The following is an 18,422-nucleotide window of genomic DNA, read 5'->3' on the forward strand; positions in this document are numbered from 1 at the left end:
ATCACATAGTGGTTACATTGTTAAGGGGCATAAAGCTGAAGAACTTTTAATTAGTGTGTTGTATAAGGTTCTTAGGAGAGTGTATAACCCTACTAATTAAGACATATCAAATCTTATGTCCACTCATGGTAATCCCAATACAGCTAGTTAGGGATTAGTATTTGTATTGAATCTGCATGTTTGGTTGTACAGCACAGTGGAATATATTGGCTCTTTATACATATGTATCAATAATAATAATAATATTGGAGAGATACTGGCAGATAGAGCTTGTGCTTCCACCACAGCTGGTGTCCCTCAGAGGCTGAAAGCTGAGGAGAAATGTCCTTTCTGCTCTGCACAAAGAATTGGTGCTGTATTTTGAAAATTGAGTATGTGCATGATCAAGTGTCCAATGGCACGAAACGTGTCAGGAGGGAGTGGCTGGCATGAGGTAGGCTCACAGGGGAAGACGCTGCCTTGTGGTATGTTACATTTTATTGTTTAATGAGCTGTGTTTATGATTTGCTGTGAATGTGTGAACTAATAAACACTTTGAGCTATTGAATTTTGCACATTATTTATTTCATATATGTGCATAGGCCCTAGTTTAGGCACAGGCCAAAGCACCATTGTTACCCTGTTATGTAAATATGTGATACATCAGAGAAAAGTGGGTTCTGATGTGTAAGGGTACAGGGCTTATAGAAGACCCTGACTATTATGTGCCATAGGGCATAACAACTGGTTGGGAATGGCTCTTTAGTTACAACATTGAGGGCTGCCATAAAGACAGGAATGCCAGGGGCCCAATGGCACACAGAAGCTGTATGATCTGCAGTTTTTAACAGGAAAGTCACAGACATACCAAAGTCATTTTCCTATTTCTCTTACCCCACAAACTGGGGTCCAAGGAAAATCAAGACCATCATTGGCCCTATGGGACAATAGTTTATGGGTTAAGGGAGTGTATATGCATAGCATTAGAAGCAGAAATAGATGCTACATGAAAGGGAACTGACTATGGATTATAAAAGAGCAGAATATGCTGGGCATGCATTTCCTCTGCAGCCAGTTAACATCACAGCTTTTGCTTTGAAAACTTATCTAAATGAAACACTGGTGAAAGTGGTGACTTAAAATATACGGCCGCATATCTGGTTCTAGTAAAATGATTACAGGAAATAATGAATGTTCCACAAGGTGAGCGAGCCGGACACATATTGTTGACTGCAATGATTATTTATTATGAGAAATAAGCACAGAGGCAAATGTGCCATGTTTATTATTTACGCAGCGTATCATTATCCTGCCAGGTCATTTTTATTCCTCTACTGTTTTTCTTTAATAAAAGTGGATGATTAGAGACAAAATAATAGCTTTGGGTGCACAGAACAGTTTTTGCATTTTTCAAAAATCTTTTTTTAAAAAAAGGCACATTAAAAGAAATCTTCTGATGTGTTTGCAGAATTATACAAAGATATAGGGATCATAAGGCAGATCCTACAGAAAATATGCTCCTGTGTTACTCAGTTCTCTTTTTTGTGACTATCATGATTTGAAAGAAAGACACTTTTTATGCAATCACAATTTTTCCCATGATGTGTTGAGTTTTATTTAAAAAATATAAAAATCAAATAGAAGCCACCTAAATCCTCTCAAGATGCCATAAAGGTCAATGCGAAGTGTCTCTTTAGCATTCAAGCATGCTGACAATCGATTTTTTTTTCCTACCATTTTATGCCAGTCATGATTTCTCAGCTTGCTTGAAAAAGAATGGATAAATGTGATTCATAGTAACATAGTAAATTAGGTTGAAAAAATACTCACATCCATCAAGTTCAACCATAATGCCTATATATAACCTGCCTAACTGCTAAACCCCATCTGAAGCCTCTCGAATTTGCCGCACAGGGGAAAAAATCCCTTCCTGAATCCAAGATGGCAACCGGACCAGTCCCTGGATCAACTTGTACTAAGAGCATAACCCTGTATTCCCTCAGTTGTACTGAGAGCTATCTCCCATAACCCTGTATTCCCTCACTTGTACTGAGAGCTATCTCCCATACCCCTGTATTCCCTCACTTGTACTGAGAGCTATCTCCCATAACCCTGTATTCCCTCACTTGTACTGAGAGCTATCTCCCATACCCCTGTATTCCCTCACTTGTACTGAGAGCTATCTCCCATACCCCTGTATTCCCTCACTTGTACTGAGAGCTATCCCCCATAACCCTGTATTCCCTCACTTGTACTGAGAGCTATCTCCCCTACCCCTGTATTCCCTCACTTGTACTGAGAGCTATCTCCCATAACCCTGTATTCCCTCACTTGTACTGAGAGCTATCTCCCCTACCCCTGTATTCCCTCACTTGTACTGAGAGCTATCTCCCATACCCCTGTATTCCCTCACTTGTACTGAGAGCTATCCCCCATAACCCTGTATTCCCTCACTTGTACTGAGAGCTATCTCCCATAACCCTGTATTCCCTCACTTGTACTGAGAGCTATCTCCCATACCCCTGTATTCCCTCACTTGTACTGAGAGCTATCTCCCCTACCCCTGTATTCCCTCACTTGTACTGAGAGCTATCTCCCATACCCCTGTATTCCCTCACTTGTACTGAGAGCTATCTCCCCTACCCCTGTATTCCCTCACTTGTACTGAGAGCTATCTCCCATAACCCTGTATTCCCTCACTTGTACTGAGAGCTATCTCCCCTACCCCTGTATTCCCTCACTTGTACTGAGAGCTATCTCCCATAACCCTGTATTCCCTCACTTGTACTGAGAGCTATCCCCCATACCCCTGTATTCCCTCACTTGTACTGAGAGCTATCTCCCCTACCCCTGTATTCCCTCACTTGTACTGAGAGCTATCTCCCATACCCCTGTATTCCCTCACTTGTACTGAGAGCTATCTCCCCTACCCCTGTATTCCCTCACTTGTACTGAGAGCTATCCCCCATACCCCTGTATTCCCTCACTTGTACTGAGAGCTATCTCCCCTACCCCTGTATTCCCTCACTTGTACTGAGAGCTATCTCCCATAACCCTGTATTCCCTCACTTGTACTGAGAGCTATCTCCCATACCCCTGTATTCCCTCACTTGTACTGAGAGCTATCTCCCCTACCCCTGTATTCCCTCACTTGTACTGAGAGCTATCCCCCATACCCCTGTATTCCCTCACTTGTACTGAGAGCTATCTCCCCTACCCCTGTATTCCCTCACTTGTACTGAGAGCTATCTCCCATACCCCTGTATTCCCTCACTTGTACTGAGAGCTATCTCCCATAACCCTGTATTCCCTCACTTGTACTGAGAGCTATCTCCCATACCCCTGTATTCCCTCACTTGTACTGAGAGCTATCTCCCATAACCCTGTATTCCCTCACTTGTACTGAGAGCTATCTCCCATAACCCTGTATTCCCTCACTTGTACTGAGAGCTATCTCCCATAACCCTGTATTCCCTCACTTGTACTGAGAGCTATCTCCCATACCCCTGTATTCCCTCACTTGTACTGAGAGCTATCCCCCCTACCCCTGTATTCCCTCACTTGTACTGAGAGCTATCTCCCCTACCCCTGTATTCCCTCACTTGTACTGAGAGCTATCTCCCCTACCCCTGTATTCCCTCACTTGTACTGAGAGCTATCTCCCATAACCCTGTATTCCTTCACTTGTACTGAGAGCTATCTCCCATAACCCTGTATTCCCTCACTTGTACTGAGAGCTATCTCCCCTACCCCTGTATTCCCTCACTTGTACTGAGAGCTATCTCCCATAACCCTGTATTCCTTCACTTGTACTGAGAGCTATCTCCCATACCCCTGTATTCCCTCACTTGTACTGAGAGCTATCTCCCATACCCTGTATTCCCTCACTTGTACTGAGAGCTATCTCCCATACCCCTGTATTCCCTCACTTGTACTGAGAGCTATCTCCCATACCCTGTATTCCCTCACTTGTACTGAGAGCTATCTCCCATACCCCTGTATTCCCTCACTTGTACTGAGAGCTATCTCCCATACCCCTGTATTCCCTCACTTGTACTGAGAGCTATCTCCCATACCCCTGTATTCCCTCACTTGTACTGAGAGCTATCTCCCATACCCTGTATTCCCTTACTTGTACTGAGAGCTATCTCCCATACCCCTGTATTCCCTCACTTGTACTGAGAGCTATCTCCCATACCCCTGTATTCCCTCACTTGTACTGAGAGCTATCTCCCCTACCCCTGTATTCCCTCACTTGTACTGAGAGCTATCTCCCATACCCTGTATTCCCTCACTTGTACTGAGAGCTATCTCCCATACCCCTGTATTCCCTCACTTGTACTGAGAGCTATCTCCCATACCCTGTATTCCCTCACTTTTACTGAGAGCTATCTCCCATACCCCTGTATTCCCTCACTTGTACTGAGAGCTATCTCCCATAACCCTGTATTCCCTCACTTGTACTGAGAGCTATCTCCCCTACTCCTGTATTCCCTCACTTGTACTGAGAGCTATCTCCCCTACCCCTGTATTCCCTCACTTGTACTGAGAGCTATCTCCCATACCCCTGTATTCCCTCACTTGTACTGAGAGCTATCTCCCCTACCCCTGTATTCCCTCACTTGTACTGAGAGCTATCTCCCATAACCCTGTATTCCCTCACTTGCTAAGAATCCATCCAGCCCCTTCTTAAAGTTATATAATGTATCAGCCAGTACGATTGATTCAGGGAGGGAATTCCACAACTTCACAGCTCTCACTGTACAAAATCCTTTCCGTATATTTAAATGGAACCTCCCTTCTTCTAAACGGAGGGGGTGCCCTCGTGTCCGTTGGAAGGACCTACTGGTAAATAAAACATTAGAGAGGTTATTATATGATCCCCTTATATATTTATACATAGTTATCATATCTCCTCTTAAGCGCCTCTTCTCCAGTGTAAACAACCTTAAGTTGGCCAGTCTTTCTTCAAAATTGAGGCTTTCCATACCCTTTACCAGCTTAGTTGCCCTTTGCTGGACCCTCTCTCTCACATTTAATTGCAGTGACTTAAAGTGATTGTGAATAACCCATTCAAAATGTTTCATAAATATGCCCACAACTTCAGGGGAAAAAGAACAGGTTTACCAGGGCCGCTACTGACATGAGGCAAAAGCTAAAATTTCTTTTGGGAGGTCCAGCTTATTTTGTATCCATGACATCTGAATCAGCACCCACCAGGAGCTTGTAACTGCCAAATAAAGAGTTATTATTTTGTTTTTAGAACCACCGGAGGACCATTTATTTAAAAAACCTGTTTTGTGGTAGGATACATTTAGGTTATCCCTTACTCCAACAGTAAAGTGAAGGTCCACCGGAGAGACGAGTAAAACATGCCCCATTAGGTGTTGCCGGGAGTTGAGAACAGTTTGGCCAGATCTGGGGTAATTAAAGGGGTTGTTCACCTTGAAATTAACCTTCTAGTATGATGTAGATCTGAGGCAATTTGCAATTGGTTGTCATTTTTTATTTTTTGTGTTTTTTTAGTTTGAAATAGGTGTGAAAGACGCCATTTATACCAGCCTGGAAAAACCATCCCTGAACAGAGGAGGGGGCCTGTGACACCGCTTGTCATCAACATACAATGCCGCTTTGACATCCTTACCCCGGCGGTTCCACAACAGTTCACACTTCCAGACAAGTACTTTGAAAGATTAACACCTGCATCAATGAGAATCATGGTACCATTGTGACTGGATCATACCTTTCAGCTAACACCTAAATGAATAAGTTCAATGTAACCATTTTGATTGGAAGTCAGTGACTGTACTATTCCCTACCAGTCATTTGAACTGATGAAGCCACTCGGATGAGTGGTGAAACAATTTCAAGAAAAACTAGATACTAGATACTGTATATCATGACCTGGATGAATGAGAATCTTCATAGATATGTTTTTTAGTTTTAAATTTTAGCAGCAATCTGGTTGCTATGTTCTTTTTTACCTTAGGAACCAGGCAGTGGTGTAAATGGGAGACAGGAATATGAATAGGAGAGGGGCTTAATAGAAAGATAAGGAATAAAAAGTAACAATAACAATACATTTGTAAGCTCACAGAGCAATAGTTTTTGGCTGCCGGGGTCAGTGACCCCCATTTGAAAGCTAGAAAGATATAGAAGTAGAAGGCAAATCATTTAAAAACTATACAAAATGCCCAATTTCCAACAAATTGCCCCATACCGAATGTGGCCCCACTGGGGCATACGCACACTGGGAGATGTGACCAATGCTGGGGCCCTGTTACCCAGGAACCAGATCAAACATGCAGATACAGGAGAGCTGCTACCCTGGTTCTCATATTTACAACTTCAACAAGCATTCCGACATCAATTCCAAAGAACTATAGTCCCCTTCGTGCTCACTAAGCTCTAAATCACCCTCCAAAACCCCTCTTCCAAAAAGCTGATCACCACACTATACTCCCTGCTCCTCTCTACCCTCCAATCTCCCTTCCTTACGGCCCAAAAAGCTTGGCACCAAGACATACCGGACCTGAACAGTGAAGATTGGGAGGAAGCGACAGACAGGGCCTATGACTATCTGATATCCACAAGAGACAGGCTAATCCAGTTCAAAATCATACATAAACTCCATCTGACCCCGTTACGACTATGTCGAATGGGAATCCGTGACTCGTCCCAGTGCCCCAAATGTGGTGCCCCGAGGCCAATTACTTTCACTTAATGTGGTCATGCCCACAAATACATCACTTTTGGAACCAGGTTCTAGACCACATCCAAAACACAACAGCCCTACCTAAAATAATCAATCCCAAGGTTTGCCTCTTTGGCATTGTGGATGACACTATTCCTACATTAACATTGCGTATCCTCTACAGAACGCTACTGTTTTATGCCAGGAAAACCATCCTTTCTCAATGGATGGCACATTCTCCCCCAACAATTGCCAGCTGGCTCAATTTAATTAAAACCCTCCTGCCGCTGATACAACTCACCTATATAGCAAGAGGATGCCCTCAAAAGTATGACAAGGTATGGGGAACATGGGCTGAAACCATGGAATAACGTCACATGGTCACCCTTGGGAACTTGAACCCCCACTGGTAATCCCAAACCTTTCCCTCCTGAAATAGGAATTTGAGCACTATTTCGAGTAGGACATTATTGATTGTTTAACCTAATGCAACGTTTGTACTCTGGCATGAAAAGAACGCGTCTGCAGAACCAATGTCAATGTTTTATGTTGTTTTATGTTATAAATGCATAAATAAACACCTTTGAAAAAAAAAAAACTATACAAAATAAACAATGAAGACCAGCTTATAAAACCTTTTTGCTAGACATGAGCAGCATTTGCCTACTTTGACTATATTCAGTAGTATTTTTTGCTTTTATAAGATTTAAGTACAAGAGCCCACTATATGTACACACATCCTTTTAGGCAAGAAGATAAATAACTTTCAGACAGACATGGACAAGACTAATTAATGTCAAAGGTATAATGAAGTTTTCTAAGCTCAGACACAGATCCAGAATACCCAAATGAAAGGTGTTTGGGGTAACTGACATCTTGCCTTTCGAATGTATTTCACGGAATACGATTCACATTAAAATGTATTAAAAGCAGATTTCTTATGCTCCAGTAATCATTTGAGCGCGCCAGTGATGAAAGCCGTACCTGTCTCTGATGTGCCTACTTTTGTGACTCTTTAGTTAGTGGGGGCAACTGAGAACTCAGCAGGAGAGAAGGAACACTTGTAATCACAAAGGGTGGGGGGAAATAATGAAAAACAGTATTACTTTCCATCAGCGAGCTTTATTGCTAACTCGCTATGATTGTTATAGGCAATTACAAAGTATGTCCTGGCAGATCTCTCACAATAGTACAGATCATGATAAAATGTGCTCGAGTTCTCATCTTTGATATTGATCAGAGATGGAAAATGTTGAGAATATGTGCTATTTGTTTATTTAACATATTATTTGTCGCAACCTTTGTTTCTGTAAAAAGACTTAAAGGGGAAGTTTGCTGTTTTTAAACAGTGTTAACTAAAGACTGGCATACAAAAAAGAGACGGGTTGAGCAATGCACATTCCCTGGTCCCCTGTTTCATAAGTAAATTGTCTATGCTAGTGCATGTATTTACAAAAAACAGGGGTTTTTAGTTACAAAGTTATGATCATAAGATTGGTAAGGCACCATACCACGTTAAGGTAAAGCCCGTATGGTGGTCCTATCTATTTACCTGGTCATATTTTTCAAAGGCTGGCACTCCCATGCACTGTAGCCATTCTTGACCTGGGGCTGGTTTGGTCATGGCAATCTCTCTCTATAAAAGCAGAAGGCATGGGAGTGACTAAGCCCTCTGACTCAAACCAGCCCCCAGGTCAAGAATGGCTACTGTGCACGGGAGTGCCAGCCTTTGAAAAATATGACCAGAGGTAAATAGATAGGACCACCATACGGGGTTTACCTTGACATGGTATGGGGCTTACCAATCTTATGATATCTTATCATAACTTTGTAACTAAAAACCCCTGTTTTTTGTAAATACATGCACTAGCATAGATAATTTACTTATGAAACAGGAGACCAGGGAATGTGCATTGATCAATTCCCCTCTCGTTTTTGTATGCTTGTAGTTAATTTGGCCAGATCAGTCGCACTTCCATTGTATTTGTATACTCTATTTATCTTTGGAGCGTTCCCACAACCCCCTTTTGTTTAACTAAAGACTAGTTGCTATAATTTCTTTATTTTAGATATACCCATATATACTCGAGTATAAACCGATCCGAATATAAGCCGAGGTACCCAATTTTACCTAAGAAAACTGGAAAAACGTATTGACTCGAGTATAAGCCTATAGGATGGGAAATGCAGTGGCTATTGCTAAGTTTCAATAATCAAAATAAATACCAATACAATTACATTAAATGAGGCATCAGTGGGGTAAATGTTTTTAAATATTTATTTCAAAGAAAAACAGTAAATTAGCTCTGTAAGTGGAGAAGAGGGCCAAGAAAAACAATATGGTATCAATAATGATACCTTAAGAGTACTACCCCCTTAGCTCAATCAGCAACCAAGCTAAAACACAAAGTTAAAATCATTCAAAACTATATATAGATTATATAGAATATGAAGTGCAATGTCTAGTGCAGAATGGGACAGGTGAGGATGGTAGATGAAGATGAATTTGGGAGCGGCCCAGGGCACTGGAGGGTCTGGTTGCGGGGGGCCTAATTTGCACACAAAAGACAGAGGGTGCTAGTCTGGAGGGACCCATGGCACCCGACTCGAGTATAAGCCGAGGGTGACTTTTTTCAGCACATTTTGGGTGCTGAAAAACTAAGCTTATACTCGAGTATATACAATATATATATATATATATTATATGTTATGTCTTCTGTTTTGACTCTTACAACTACTTGTAGATCCCAGCTTCTTTGATTCCCACAAACCTTTAATTTCCACAAACTGATTAGGAATGCACTGAATCCAGGATTCAGTTCGGGATTCAGCCAAGATTCAGCCTTTTTCAGCAGGATTCGGATTTGGTCGAATCCCCACTCCTGGCCGAACCGAATCCTAAAAATCACAAGAGCAGTAGCCACCAGCAGCCTTAGCCAGCTTAGCCATGCATGGGATGCAGCCAATCACCCTATCATTGTTTATAAGTTCAAGAGGATAAATGCAGTGATATTTTCAGCAAAATCAACAAATAATTAATATCTGAAAAATAAAAGGCAATACATTGCACTCCTTATGTGATTCAATTATTTTTAGTGAAAATAAAACCTATGTAATCTCATGCACAGTGGTTTGTTGGCTGCTTTGCACTGTTGCTGTTCTTGATGGATTATCTGCGGCTAAAAATGAGTTTTGCCTAATGATATATTAGAGATTGGTTGATGCACTGTTACAGTCTCAAATTAGGAGAAGTTTGCAATGAATATAGAATAAGTAAATATTGGTTGCAGCCAGTCAGTGGGAGGCGGCCCTTTGTTGAACTTCAAGGAAAACTATACCCCAAGAATGAATACAATACAGTAAATATTGCCTCTTTACATCTTTTACTTTGTGCCACCATTTTGTGCTAGTCTCTGTGCTCCCTCGCCCGACAGGAAATAATGCAGCTTTAACTGTAACAGGAAGTAGTGTGGGAGTAAAAAGACATAATTTTGCCCATTAATTGGCTGATGGCACGGAACATGTAAGTGTGCCCTTGGTTTGTTTCTGTGCGCCATTAATCTTATGAGACCAGGAGGCGGCCCTCACACTAAAAAAAATAATTCTAAATTCATTTCTTTTGTGTTTGTCAAGTAGCAAACTTCACTTACACTATATAAATTATTTAAATCTTGTTTCCTTCGGTCTTGGAATGACACAATTACAGGAAGGTGCCATTTTGTGGGTGCTGTTATTAAGGCAAGCTTTGTATTACACCAAAATCTTGTGTATGTACTTAAATAAGGGACCTGATACCCATGCCCATGCATAGATACACTGGTTAGATGGTAAGAAGGGAGGGAGCTTGTGTGGACTGCACTGATATCTAGGAAGTGCGAAATGGAAAGTGAAGGAACTGTCATATACTTTTATGAAAATGGTTAGATAAAGCAGGGTTTTACTTATGAGCTGGTTTATGGGATATAGTTTTATATACAGTACCTACATTGTTCAGTTTTCCTTTTCACATGTTGCCTTCTACTAAGAAAATGACCCCTAATGACTATTTCAGGGCTTGGATGGCCAAATATGGCAAAGATTTGCCATTCTGTGATATAGTTTGAGAGCTGATCTGTATGCCTACAGCCAGCTTTATATGGTATTTGGAAGTCGATGGGCCATTTGTTGCCTTTTTTATAGATGTCATGTTCTGCCTATGCACACTTCTTCTCTAATTAACGTCTTCATGCAGTCGGGAACAGCTTACAGCGTCTACAAACCTTTCCGGCCACAAGCTGTAGCATATAGAGTTGTTAGTAACAGTTGTTGGCTAAAAGTAAGACACACACAACCTTATTAGGGATCTCAGGATAGATGCTAATTGCTGGCCTGTGCGATCATTGCATTTGGTTGCCTAGCAACCTCGTCAGGAGCGTGAAATTCTCACTGTACAAACTCTCCAACTTCGGAACAAATCTGCAGGCAGGTACAGTAATTGGCTTTGGGTCAAAACCAAGACAGATTAATGATCCGCGCTGCTTTATTAATACTAATTCTGATCCAGCAAGTGCATTTTACATTGCTGACGGAAAGAAAAAGTTAATGTTTATTCTGCTCACTTGTACATTAACCTGCTGATTTTTTTCCAACTTTGACAGTAAGGGTGTCGGCTGACTGAGCATTTTGTCTTTTTGTGCCAAGGGGCAAAACAATAGAAATTGCCATTTTCCTATTCAAAGCCCAAACCCTGTCCTGTTTGTAGATTGTAAGCTCTTTTGGGCAGGGCTCTCTTCACCTCTTGTATCGGTTATTGATTGCTTTATATGTTACTCCGTAGTATGTCCAATGTATGAAACCCACTTATTGTACAGCGCTGGGGAATATGTTGGCACTTTATAAATAAATAATAATGATAATAATTGATGGCTGCTTATCCCTAAAATGCAGTAGGATGCCCCTGAGATTGTAGATTTTTATATGTAAAAAGAATTCTGAGGTTTGGGTCCATGTTTCCTATCATTTATTGGTGAACGTGGCTTGAAGGGCACCTAGACTACCTCAAACTGTTCAGCCAATTAGTGGCATATTTTTACACCTCATACAGACTTGCGGCAAAACTCTGGTTTTCAGTGTGTGTGGGAAAAAAACAAAAAAGTCCATTGACTTCAATGCATTTGGCATGAGAAAAAAATGCCCATTGACTCCAATGCATTTAGAATGAGAAGAAAACGCCCATTGACTCCAATGCATTTGGAATGAGAAGAAAACGCCCATTGACTCCAATGCATTTGGAATGAGAAGAAAACACCCATTGACTCCAATGCATTTGGAATGAGAAAAAAAAATGCCCATTGACTCCAATGCATTCGGCGTGAGAAAAAAAACGCCCATTGTCTCCAATGCATTTGGCATGAGAAGAAATGTCCATTGACTCCAATGCATTTGGCATGAGAAGAAATGTCCATTGACTCCAATGCATTTGGCGTAAGAAACAATGTCCATTGACTCCAATGCATTTGGCGTGAGAAACAATGTCCATTGGACTCCAATGCATTTGGCGTGAGAAACAATGTCCATTGACTCCAATGCATTTGGCGTGAGAAACAATGTCCATTGACTCCAATGCATTTGGCGTGAGAAACAATGTCCATTGACTCCAATGCATTTGGCGTGAGAAACAATGTCCATTGACTCCAATGCATTTGGCGTGAGAAACAATGTCCATTGACTCCAATGCATTTGGCGTGAGAAGAAATGTCCATTGACCCCAATGCATTTGGCACAAGAAAAACATGGCTATTGATTCCAACATGTTTCACCATTCCTTGAATTTTTCCACAGTTTTGTGAAATATTTGGCAAAGCTAAAGGGGCCAGTTTAACTCCTAACTAGATATAACTGCTCACATCACTAGTGTGAATTGAAACTTCATTGCATACTCCAAGGTAAGTGTGAGAGGGTTTGATAAAGTTCCCCCTCCCATTTCTTTCCTATATAACAAATTGGTACTGATGTGTTATGTCTGAAAGATGTGAAGAGCCAGAGATCCCTGTAAATAGGTCATTATGTCTAAAGTAAGAAGTGTAAAAACATGCCATTCCCTATTAGCGCTACTTAATTGGAAAACAATATTTGAAGTATGGGGAGAACCCTTTGTCAACATAATATTTATTTGCTTCATGTTGCATAAATGAAGCGTCTGTGCTCCCCCATGAATAGAGCATTACCTGTATTCAGAAGTGTTGTATTCATGGGGACAGGCTAGGGGAGGTATCCAGGAATCCCCCATCCCACCAACTATCTGCCCCCCAATGCGGGTGTCATTCAGACATGCAAATTAGGCAGCACCAGTGGTTGCAGGATGCTAAAAGCCCTGTGCTATGCCCAGTGGCATAACTAGATATTACTGGGCCCCACAGAAAATTACATTTAGGGACCCAAAACAATTGTAAGTTGACCTACTGTATTATAGCATGATATTGATCATTAATTAGGGCCTCATTGGGCCCTCTACACTCCTGGGCCCTCCTGCAATCGCAGGGTCTGCTCCTGTGTAGTTATGCCTCTGGCTATGCCCTTATACCAATCCAACACGAGGTGCAGCACATAAGTGAGCCCTAAACACAAGAGCTTACTAAATTACCACTAAGGGGTGTTATTTTATGCCCCTTAGTGCTCTAGCACTTGCTTCCAGCTCATACATAAAAGCAGCTCTATATCTATGCTTGCATAAAAACAGTGCTACAACTTATTAATGACCCAATTATAATGGGTACAGTGGTCAGCAGACTTTGACTTTGCCAAGCAATCCCATTTTAAGCATAGTTCAGATACAGGGTTATGTCTGTTTTATTGACCTATGAAATAAAACGATACTGTTTGCTTATTAAATAGTTTATCAGCCAGTAACACATTAAAAGGCAGTGGGAACTTTGAGTAAAATGAATGCAATGTATTTTGGTTAGAAACCAAATTAATCAGAGCAGGGCAATAGATTGTATGCAGTTTGGGATTTGATAAGAAAGAGCCTTTCTTCTTAAGGCTGAGATGCCTTCCTAACAACCTTATGCGGGGGATAGTCAGTGTGCAGCCAGATAATGATCTCTTCTACTTTTAACTCTGTCCCATTCCGGCCGCCCCTTGTACTCTGTGCCAGCTGAGCGTATGATGTGCCTCTGGCTTCAGGGGCAGGCAGAGTGATATCCACCAGCTGGAGGAAAAGGAACAGCAGGAGGGCAGGGTAACAGGTGGGCAAAGGTTGGAAAAGCCATGATGAGTTTGGGTACAGCAGCTGTTCTGTAACCTGTAGAGATTAAGCTTTGTCCAAGGAAGCATATGCTAAGGGGAAGCGTGGCTCTAAGCTAGTCTGAAGAGTCTCACCAGAAAACCTGCCAGCATAGGGAATGAGGCACAGTTCAGAAGAACCTTGTTATGGGAATAATCATGGCAGGCTTGTATTCACTGATACATTCAGCAGCAGTTACATCTACTGTATATAAATGCGCTGAATGCACCACATTCAGCTTCTACTAATAACTTGTCAGTTAATTATCTAATCTAGCTATCAGCAATCTTCAATAGGCAAAGCTAACAAATGAAGGAATCCGCCCCCCCCCCACCCCACCCTTTGCTTGTGTCTATTCTATGATTGCCAAAAAAATAGAAAGAGAGACCACTTGCAAAAACTGATTGCATTTATTCCATGGGTTTAAGCAAGACACCACAAACACCCTGCACAATGTTTCTGGGGTGTGTTACCCTATCCCTTCCTCAGGTGAATTGGGTAACACACCCCCGAAACTTTGTGCAGTTTTTAATTGCAAGTGGTCTCTCTTTCTATTTTTTTTTGGCATATGATACTGGTGGGAAGGTACCAGGAGTATCCACTTGCTAGGAGGATTTGGGGGGGGGGAGTCACACAGGGTGAGGGTGGCAGAGGGTACCATTACTCTGAGCTCCAGGGGAAAGTGAAATTGGGTAATTGACATGGAGCATGAGTAGCTTGGAAATCGCTTCTTGGCCTTTTGGCTAAGATCAAGTGTAGGAGCCTTACAGCTGGAGCCTTACAAAGGCAATAAATGGCACTGCACCCGCACACTTGAGCACTTTTTTTGTGTTTTATTTGTGCACACTGGATGGGTGTCATAGTCCTTTGGGCTTGACCCAGGCCAATATTTACACGGACTTCCCCTAGCTGCAAGGTGAAGGGAAGTCCAACCACCTGCTGGAGTTCACCCTAACTTTGGCGAAGGTGGACCTACTCGCCCATGCTGTTCGTTGGCGGATGCCTTGGACACATGAGCATCGGAGCCCATGCCTTTGGGTAGGACTTACTGGTGATGAGTATCTTGGTAGGCCTGGGGTCCTGGTGAGAAGGTAGTCAGCCTTGCTTTAGGGCAGGGAGAAAGCAGGCATGACCCAAGTGTTACATGGGAATTCGGTATTTCCCCTTTGGAGGCGAGTAAGTATTGATGGTTATGTAAATATTTGTTATACAAAGGGTTCTGTTACAAGTCTAGAATGTTATACATGTTAAATTATTTTAAATGTTATGGTTAATAAAATGTTAAGTACAGCCTTAGAGTGTCTGAGTTTCTTTATTGGATCAAATAATCTGCATCTAGTACAAACAGTGATGTAAGAATATTTATTTACAATCACAAGTGCCTGCATTGAAGCCATTCATAATACTACTTGTATTTGTGCCACACATGCCCCTGCCACTTGTGAGTAATTGTGGAGAGGGCCAAAGCACATGGCACTAGTTCCAGTGTTCCGCTAGCAAAATTGCGCCTACAAGAGCTACTGACTTGTGGCAAGCAAATTGGCTGCTTACTTGGAATTAATGACATGCTGGAAATGATGCCATTGTAGCACAAATACAGAGGAAACTGTGTACATTGCTATTTGTTAAATGCACACTACTTTTCAATTCATTTTGGTACATTGCTTGCCAGTTAGAGTGAAGGCAATTCAAGGTGGCCATACATTCACCAATACAAAATGAGGTTTCATACAATATTTGGTGTGTGTATGTAAAGGGACGAGGCAACCGACAATAGCAAAAGCCTTGGACAGCGGTTGTCTCCACAATCCGCCCAGATGGAAATCTTTTATCGGCCTCCTTTGGAGGCAACTGAACATCAGCAAAACGTTAATGCTGAATCGTCAGATAGAGGTACATTTTTTTTGCTTCTTCCTGCATATCTGGCGATTCAGCTCTTAACGTTAGTAAAGAAAAGAAACCATGGCCACATTTCATGTGTGCCAGCAATTATGATAGAACTATGAGGAAAAACTGCATTGTGGGTAAAACAACATGCCGATTTGTGTCTGAAAATTTAGCACTGTGACAGGCGCAAAGTTTTATTTTGCATTGTGGAAAAAATATAGTGGGTGGTGCCAAGGCACAATCCTCATAGTAAATAAGGTTCATAATCTCCTTATAACACAAAATTCATGGACTAATATCCAACTTGTTTATTATTTCAACATATCAAGAATAATGAGGTTTATACACATAATATAATGCACTTACTGTATAGTAATACAAATAACAGAATAGGGGTGAAACAAGTAGTGCAAAATAAGTGGCAGAAGGAGAAAAAATAGGCTGAGTGAAATGCCATTACCAATAAAACACCCACTTATAAACATTTAATTAAAGCAAAAAAAGAAAAAAAAACCTTGAAAAAAAGTGAATTTTAACCATGAACTTTAAATGATATCTTAAAATCTTCCATCCCTCTCCTGACAGAGCCTCCTATGTTACCTTGATCTAAAAACCTTCTATAAAAGCATAACGCCGGAACTTGTACAACAGTATCACCATCTATCAGAATCCAGGAAATAAGCACAATAAAGAAGGCAGCCCAGCAATGGATCTGTCTTGTAGCTATTTGTGTAATTGTTGCAATGGATAAAGCTTGGCAGGTCCAGAAAGTAAATGTAGGATGTTGGAAGTGTTGGGCTGCCCTGCAACCCCAGCCAGGTCCTCCTGAGCAAAACTAATTTGTCTTAATGTCAGCGACCGTGACAGAAACTATGTTAGATTTATGATTCCGGCCCTTGGTGTCAAACAGAAAAATGCATTGCATGGAAGCGTGCATTGCGTTTATGGCCAATTAGAATCCAGTCAGTTACTGCTGTTCTCTCCAAAGTTAGTGAGAAAACAGCAAGCCATCCATCCTATCTGCTGCAACCTCTCACCCCCTCCCAGCCATCCTCTGCTGACATGTGAAGCTATTGAAGGACTACCAGGAGGTCCATGGGGAAAGTGACAAAATGGCTGTTTAGTGTTTAGTTAGGGGAAGTAATCAATGGACCTTAAGTGCTCACGACTGGGCAGTTGCTTCCCACTTTACAGGTTTTATGTTTCCAGCACAAAATCATAGAACTGGATATCACTTATTACTATTTCGTAAAGGTCAGATTTGCTGCGAAAGCCAGATTTTCCCCATATAACTCTGATATTAGGCATCCAGCCAAGCTAGAATATCTACTAACACTCATCATGCCAGGAGAAATACAGCAACAGCAAATATTCCCTAGTCTGCAAAAGAAAATCTGACAAATGGGAAAATACAACATGGATGGAAACCAAAGGCAAAAGGGTTACAGAACACAAGAGCTTGAAGTTTCTTTACTGGATTAGTGTTCTTTTTAGGGAAAAAAAGCCACATCCCCAGGAAGAAAAAGTAGCACTTCATTCCAAAGTGTCTTTAGCATAGGTAAGAAAGATGGCTGCACTACGAAGTTATCGATTGAATTTACTGGGACTGCTTAAAAATTGCTATTACTTGTCCTTTAAAAGGCCACTAAACATATAAGGGCTTATTTACAACCACAGCCACAACAGCAATTATGCAAAAATGGACAAACCATACCCTCCCCGAACTTGCAAGTATTTGCAAGTGCCATTCCATACATCAAGTTTATTCCGCTGAATCACTCACAAGTGTGCCTAGTGTTGCATAAGGAACCCTGGAGATACCTCCACCATAGTGATGAGCTATTCTGTTGCATTTCGCTTCATTGAAAACTGTGCAAAACTACAAAAACAATTTACGAAATGGCGAAACGTTTGAGAAACGCAGGTATGGCGTGCAACTATTTTTTATACGACCGCACTATTTTTTTTATAACTATTTTTTACACTATTTTGGTGTGACCGCAACTTTTTTGACACATGACAAATTTTTTTGCACCAAATTTTTGCAGAAGTTTCACAAAACAATTTGCCAATGGCGAAATGCGGAAATTCGCTGCAAATTCATGCCTGGCAAAAAAAAAAAATGCTCATCACTACTCCACCACAAAGGTGGCAGTAATTCCAAGGTTTTTACTGCAAGCTGCATCAAAAGGCCCAACAGATTTGCAGCTAAAGAATCATGTGTATGCGTGATTTTAACTCAAATCCTTAGAAATGGCGCATTCCCCGCTCAAAAAATGTGTTTTTACTTCACTGTAAAACCCAGTCCCAGTATCTTTCATGCAAAGAAGTTCAGGCTACTGGATTCCAAACATAGGTAACAGCCAAAAAAGGAGAGTGTGATCCGATTCTACAGGAGTGTGGTAAGAAGTACATTAGAGGGGATTATAGGCAGATAGGGGATGTTATTTTTTCCCATAAAAACGATCAGCGCACCAGAGGCCCCCCCTTTAGATTGAAGGAACGGAACAGCGTAGGTGGTTTTTCATGGTGAGGGCAGTGAGATTGGGGAATGCCCTTCCTAGAGATGGGGTAATGGCAGAGTCTGTTAATGACTAT

The 18,422-nt window shown here is 41.5% G+C and overlaps 1 pseudogene; it reads left to right on the plus strand.

Moving 5' to 3' along the window:
• Nucleotides 1–14,660: 14,660 nt before the first annotated feature.
• LOC116409869 lies at nucleotides 14,661–14,874 on the plus strand (annotated as a pseudogene).
• The last annotated feature ends 3,548 nt before the right edge of the window (nucleotides 14,875–18,422 follow it).

This window comes from Xenopus tropicalis, chromosome 3, assembly GCF_000004195.4.
Source record: "Xenopus tropicalis strain Nigerian chromosome 3, UCB_Xtro_10.0, whole genome shotgun sequence".
Lineage (NCBI taxonomy): Eukaryota > Metazoa > Chordata > Amphibia > Anura > Pipidae > Xenopus > Xenopus tropicalis.